This window comes from Halichoerus grypus, unplaced genomic scaffold (assembly GCF_964656455.1).
Source record: "Halichoerus grypus unplaced genomic scaffold, mHalGry1.hap1.1 HAP1_SCAFFOLD_58, whole genome shotgun sequence".
NCBI classification, from domain to species: domain Eukaryota; kingdom Metazoa; phylum Chordata; class Mammalia; order Carnivora; family Phocidae; genus Halichoerus; species Halichoerus grypus.
Window position 1 is genome coordinate 142,634 of NW_027555007.1, and position 7,367 is coordinate 150,000.

Below are 7,367 nucleotides of genomic sequence, written 5' to 3' on the forward strand. Positions count from 1 at the left end.
ACTTTAGAGAGTCACTCTCTTACACACACCTTAGGCTCCATTACAGGCTGCTGTCTCCCTTTCTCTGGCACAATTCCATCCCTGGAGGAGCCCCATATCGCATCTGCAGCCGTGAGCTGGAGACAGTATGCTCAAGTAACCGGGTGGTAGCACCGTAACTTTGAAATGACCTACACCCCAAGTCATCCATAAACACGGTCCCTGGAAATCTTTGACATTCACGTGCCTCTGATGAAATCCTTGCTTTGGAAACTCCAGCACCCATAGCCAATCTTGTCCATGTTCTGCTAACCTTTGCTCGCCCTCTGTTCGCCTGATATTTTGCCTGATTGTTTACACAGAAATTAGATCCCATCCGGCAAGAGCTGAATCCGAGTCCTCTGCTCACCCCACGACGGAAAAGAATATGCACAGGCCTGCATCCCTCTTCTCCTTCTCCACCATGTCAGAAGAAAAGGTGGCCCTCCCTCCTCCCATCAAAACCCAAACCCGAGATAAGACTTAGATATAAAGGAAACCAGCATACTGTTTTGAACTATAGACACTTGTAAAAACTAGCAGCAGCAGCAAGCAAGGAAACACACAAACCACCACCCCACCACAGGTGCAAGGAGGGTGCGCTGACTCACTGAATCTCCCCCTTTTCTCCCCAGAAGCATCCCCCACCCATCCCCCCGGAAGATGTCCTCCCTATGCCAGAAGGGGAGTGAGTGACGTTCTTTTCTTCCTTTTTTTGTTTTTAATTATTCTTTTTAAAAGACTTGTATTTATTTGAGAGAAGGGGTGGGGGGAGGGAGGGAGGGGGAGAGAGAGAGAGAGAGAGAGAGAGAGAGAGAGAGAGAGAGAGGGAGAGAGAGAGAGAGAGGAAAGCAGACTCTCCGTGGAGCAGGGAGCCCGACGTGGGGCTGGATCCCGGGACCCTGAGCTCGGGGCCTGAGCCGAAGGCAGGCAGACGGTTCACGGATTGAGCCAGCCAGGCGCCCCAGCTTTCTTGTTTCTTTGTCTGCCTGCTTGCCTGCGTGTGGGGTCTGTGGATGTCTGATGCCTGTCCTGTGATTTCGTGGGGAGGTGGGCCATCTTTCCTCCTTCGAATGGCCTTTGCGCATTTGTCAAACTTCTGTCGGGCTTGGGCCTATCTGTTTGGGTATCTGTTCCGTTCCATCCGTCGACGTGTCTCTTTTGTCTGCCAACATCACAGGGTCTCTATCGCCTGTATACATAAGCATTAAACGGGGCTGGCCGGGGGTGGGGGGGGAGGGGGGGAGACGACGACTTTATTTCCTGAGTTTTGTTTTGTTTTCTTCGAAATCACCACAGCGATTCTAATTCCTTTTGCCTGTCTGCTTGTTTATGTAATCTGTACACCCATCCAGTGCGGTGCTGGAACTCACGACCCCCGCAGATCAAGAGTCGCGGTCACGTGGGCCTCCTCCGACCGAGCCAGCCAGGTGCCCTGAAGTACGTGTACTTGAAAAACCGATGTGACCATGAGAGACAATGGACTCTGAAAAACAAACTGAGGGTTCTAGAGGGGAGGGGGTTGGGAGGATGGGTTAGCCTGGTGATGGGTATTGAGGAGGGCACGTTCTGCATGGAGCACTGGGTGTTATGCACAAACAATGAATCATGGAACACTATATCGAAAACTAATGATGTAATGTAGGGGGATTAACATAACAATAAAAAAAATAAAAAAAAAAACCGATGTGAAGCCTGCACCCGTGACCTTTTTTTTTTTTTTTTATTAGATGCACCCGTGAAGTGTTTACTGCGAAACCTTTTGATCGTCGCACTCTTGAGTTGAGGCCGTACCAGTAAAGAACGTAGTTTAGCCAACTGAGGAAGAGATCAGCTTTAAAGGAAAACCTTCTTTTCACGTTTGTGATGTCTGGTCCATTCTCTCAACTCGATCGATGTCCAGCCTTCAGAGCCACATTATTTGCTTGGTTTCTCTCTCGTCTGTGCTTCCTCGTGTACTTTCCTAATGCTCAGGATTTATGGTTTACGGAGAACAGTTTTCAGCCTGGTGTGTGTGTGTGGGGAGGGGGGGTGCGGGGGGAATGTTGTGAAGTGGGATCAGGGATTCACGCGGGTAAGGAGGAGGCAAGGAGAAAGGCTTGGTTGGGAAGGAAACCATTAAAGGTCCATGTTGAAATGGTGAAGTTTATTTTATTTATTTATTTATTTTTTTTTTTTCCAGATTTTATTTATTTATTTGACAGAGAGAGACAGCGAGAGAGAGAGAGAGAGAGAGAGAGAGAGAGAGAGAGAGAGAGAACACGGGCAGGGGGAGTGGGAGAGGGAGAAGCAGGCCTCCCGCGGAGCAGGGAGCCCGACGTGGGGCTCGATCCCGGGACCCTGGGCTCGTGTGACCTGAGCCGAAGGCGGGCGCTTAACGACTGAGCCACCCCCCAGGCGCCCCGAAATGGTGAAGTTTTTTTTTTTTTTTTTTTTTTTTTTTTTTTTTAATTTTTTTTATTGTTATGTTAATCCCCATACATTACATCATTAGTTTTAGATATAGTGTTCCATGATTCATTGTTTGTGCATAACACCCAGTGCTCCATGCAGAACGTGCCCTCCTCAATACCCATCACCAGGCTAACCCATCCTCCCAACCCCCTCCCCTCTAGAACCCCCAGTTTGTTTTTCAGAGTCCATCGTCTCTCATGGTTCTTCTCCTCCTCCGATTTCCCCCCCTTCATTCTTCCCCTCCTGCTACATTCTTCTTCTTCTTTTTTTCTTTCTTAACATATATTGCATTATTTGTTTCAGAGGTACAGATCTGAGATTCAACAGTCCTGCACAATTCACAGCGCTTACCAGAACACATACCCTCCCCAGTGTCCATCACCCAGTCACCCCATCCCTCCCACCCCACCCCCCACTCCAGCAACCCTCAGTTTGTTTCCTGAGATTAAGAATTCCTCATATCAGTGAGGTCATATGATACATGTCTTTCTCTCTTTGACTTATTTCGCTCAGCATAATACCCTCCAGTTCCATCCACGTCGTTGCAAATGGCAAGATCTTATTCCTTTTGATGGCTGCATAATATTCCATTGCATATATATACCACATCTTCTTTATCCATTCATCTGTTGATGGACATCTTGGCTCTTTCCACAGTTTGGCTATTGTGGACATTGCTGCTATAAACATCGGGGTGCACGTAGCCTTTCGGGTCCCTACTTTTGTATCTTTGGGGTAAATACCCAGTAGTGCAATTGCTGGATCATATGGTAGCTCTATTTTCAACTTTTTGAGGAACCTCCATACTGTTTTCCAGAGTGGCTGCACCAGCTTGCATTCCCACCAACAGTGTAGGAGGGTTCCCCTTTCTCCGCATCCCCGCCAACATCTGTCACCGAAATGGTGAAGTTTAATGTAGTAAGAGTTACCTTTAATCGAAGGAATTCTTGCTGGAGGTTGCTTCTCCCCTCTCCTCCCTGGATAGGGGAGTGAAGTTTTTTCGAGGTCCCTAGTGGACACAGAAAGCGTTCAAGGGCCCATAGCACCTATGGATGGGGCTCTGTTGCCCTCTAGTGTCCTATCCTCTGCTACTGCTGTTCGTGGTTTCCTCTGACGACTTAGTCGTCACAGGTGTCTATCTTTGATGGTTAATGCTGCTCGGTGTCGGTTGTTTGTGTGTTTGTTTTTGAAAGCTTTTTGAGTGATCATCCAGCGTGGTGCTGGAACTCACGACCCCTGCAGATCAAGAGTCGCAGTCGCGTGGGCCTCCTCCGACCGGAGCCAGTCAGGTGCCCTGAAATGCGTTTAGTTGAAAAAGGAAAAAAGAAAAAACAAAAAACGAAGAAACAAAAAACAAAACCCAAACCTTTTTTTTTTTTCTTTTTTTTCCTTTACGGGTCAGAGGAAGTTCTACGCCTTGTTTTTCTTTTACCCTTAATAGCACGGAACAGTTCTTCTTCTTCTTCATCATCATCATCATCATCATCAATATTTAGCTCTTCTAGAGCACCTCCCCCGCCCGCCGCGTACTAGTGTTGGACGGCACGGATGTCCCGGAACTGGATTTATTGAGTGAACGGCTATTTTAACTCCCTTCCTCCCCATTCCGCGCCTCCCCCCGCCCCCGCCCCCGCCCCCGCCCCCGCCCCCGCCCCCGCCCCGTTTGTTGTCCTTGGGCGTTATCGTGGTACGTGCAGAGACGGATTCGGTTTGCAGCTTTCTGGGGGCGGTGTGTGTGTCAATCCCCCCCCCCCCCCTTGCTGTCCTGAGCTTTCTTCGTGTGCTTCAGAGAGACCTCCTCCTCCCCTTAAAATGATAGAAGGTAGAAGGTTCATCGGTGGTGGTTGTCGGAGTACTCGCCTGGTGTCGGTTTTACGGTCCTTGCCCGCCGAAATTTGTCTTAAGTCCTCCCGGAAGCCCGGGCGCCGCAGGTGTGCCACTGTGGGAGGCCCGTGCGGGGAATTTTCCGCTCGTGTCCGCTTCTCCCGGGGCGCGTCCCGTGGCCAGTTGGCCCCCTTTCCGGCGGCAGCGGCCCGGACGCGTTTTCCAAGTCTCCCCTGGGCTGCTGGAGTCGCGCCTGTGCCGGCCGGGAGCTCCCGAGGCCGCCGCCCCGGGGGCCGCCCGCCCTCCGCCCTCCGCCAGCCCCTCCGAAGCGGGCCGGGACGAGATCGGGCGGCCGGGCGGCCGGCTGTGCGCCTTGGCGGGCCCGCGATCCGGATCCGCCTCGTTGTTGTTCGCGCCGGTTGTCTCGCGCCACCTGGCGTCCGCTTTTATATAGCGTCTCCCCGCTGGAGCGTCGGCGATGTCGGCAAGGGATTGTATTTGGCCGCGGTTCCCGAGGCGGAGTTCCAGGAGGCCGGCGACGCTAGCGCGATCGTCCCGCTGTCTCCGGGCCGTCGGCGCGCGCTCCGCTCGCGGGAGATTGAGCCTCCAGGTTTGTAGGGTGGTGGTGGCGCCGCCGCCTCGCTCCCGGAGAGCCGCGTTGGGGGGCCGCCTGGACGGGTCGACCAGCACCCGCCGGTGCCCCCCCCCCCCTCCGCCCGCGGGGTTGCGGGGGGAAATGGGAGAGGCTGCGTCCGGCGCCCGGGCGCCATCCGGCCCCTGGCTCCCGTCGGTCGTTGGGCCTTCCGTGTCACGCTCGGGCGGTTGGGGACCGGCCTGAGCCTTGCGGGGAAGCCCGTGGATGGCGCGACGGGCCCGGCCGCGGGCACGCGTGGGGTCCCGGTCATCGGACCCGAGATTCTCACTAAGTTTTCCGAGGCCCGCTGCGGAGGTGGGGACCGGACCGGACCGGGTCGGGTCGGGCCGCGAGCGCCCCAGGGGCCCGGCTGCGGTTCCCGTTGAGGTCCGGCCTTCGGGGGGACGCCTCCGCGGTATCGCCCCCTTTCCTCAGTCCCGGCCGGGAGTCAGGGACCGGCATGGGGCGGTCCTGAGGCCCGGGGAGGAGGGCGTCCGCAGGGGCCTCCGTCGAACTTGGTGAGAATTTCTAAGTCCCAACATGGGGACGACAGGCGGACCCGGACCCGGACCCGGACCCGGACCCGGACCCGGACCCGGACCTCTCCGGGCCGCTCCCCACTCCCGCCAAGTCCCTACTCGCTGCCGGCTGCCACCACGTTCCCGGGGTCGACCAGATGGCCCTGGGGGCTCCGGGGGGAACCGGGGGTGATGGAATAGTGCTTGGGGGCCCGTGGCCGGGCCACGGTCCCAGGAGATCCCGGTGACCTGTGGCTAGGCCCCGCCGGGCGGCGCCAGCTATTTTCTCACCCGAAATGAGCGCTTTTTGCTGCCAGGTAGGTGCTGGCACGTTGTGTTGTGGTGATCCTCTCCTTAAGAGAGGTGGGCCTCTGGGCGTGTGGCAGGGCTCCGGGCTTGACCGTGATGCCAAGCCCGGCTCTGTCGCCGCTGGCTGGAGCCGTCCGCGTGGGCCTGTGCGGCGGCTCCTGTGCCTCCAGGTGGTCCAGGCCGTTGGTGCCGCCTCCGGTCTCCAGCACCCGAGGGCAGTGTGGGCAGGGGGCGCGTGGGTCCTTTACCCCGCGCACTTCACTCTGCAGGCACCCGGCTGCGGTCGTGACAACCCCCCATCCCGCAAGGCTCCGTGCCGCGTGTCAGGCATTCTCGTTTCTGGGGTTGTCCGGCTGTTCCCGCCCTAGGGTTTTCGAGGGGGTGTCGGTGAGGCTGAAGCAGGCTCCGTCGGGTTGCTGTCCTCACCGGCCTCTCCCCTCCTCGGGACCTTCTCGGGGTTTCTGTTTTGCCAGATCGATGTGGTGCTCTCGTGCTCTCCCGGGCCGGGCCTAAGCCGCGTCAGACGAGGGACGGACGTTCATGGCGAATGGGACCGCTCTTCTCGTTCTGCCCGCGGGCCCCTCGCTCCTTCACCTCTGCCCGCCGTGGCGGTGAGGTGGGGGGTGTGGGGGGGTGTGCAGGCTCCGGCCCGACCCCGCCCTCCCGTGTTCTGCCTGACGGCGCTCGCGGGACCGGGGTCCCCTGACGCAGCAGACACTCTCGCTTGCCTCCCCTGGCTTCGTGTGGTGCGCGGCCCTCCCCGCCACGGGGAGGGCCGTCCCGGCGCCGCGCTGCTCACCCGCTTGGGCGTGCTGAGCGCGTTGCGCGTGGCTCTCCGTGGTGCCCCTGGAGCGCTCCAGGTCGTCTCAGGTGCCCGAAGCCGAGCCGGTAGCGTCGTTTCCCGTTCCCAGCGACCCCCTCCCTCGGGCCACCGCTGTCGGTGGCGTGTCCGAGGAGCGGGTGGTGGAGTCGGTAAGGGAGGCCCACCCCGCCCCCCCGTGGGACGCGGGCGCCTCGTCGTCGCCTGCCACAAGCTGTGCTGGTGGTGGGGATTGGACTTTGGTGTGGGGCGTGTGAGCCGCTTGCGGCGGGCCGAGCCAGCGCCATGGCGCTTGGCCAACCGAGGGGCTGCTGCCTTTTTGCCCGGCATGCCGTGCCTGTCTCCGTTTGTCGTTGCCTCGCCCGAGGCGCGAGGCTCCCGGTGGTCGGTGACGTGAGCATGGCGTGTGTGGCAGGGCGGAGGCGGTCTCCTTCTGGGGTCCCGGCCGCGAGCGCTCAGGATTGCCCTGTTTGCCTGTCCCCTTGCCGCGTGAACCCACCGCCCGCCCCCCGGAGCCCTTGGCTTTGTAAGGCCTTTGGAACGCCGTTCCGCGGGGCCCGGCCGGGCGGGGGGGACGATTTGGGTGGGGGCGATGCGCCCTCGGTGAGAAAGCCTTCTCTAGCGATCCGAGAGGGTGCCTTGGGGTACCGGAACCCCCCAGCCGCCGCCCCTCCTCTGCGCGTGTAGTGTGGCCACCGACGCGGGGTGACTACCGTTGCGTGTTGGGCAGAGCTCTTCCTCTCTGTGAGGGGGTCTGATTTTGCCGGCCCCGCGGTGGGGCCGAGCGCCG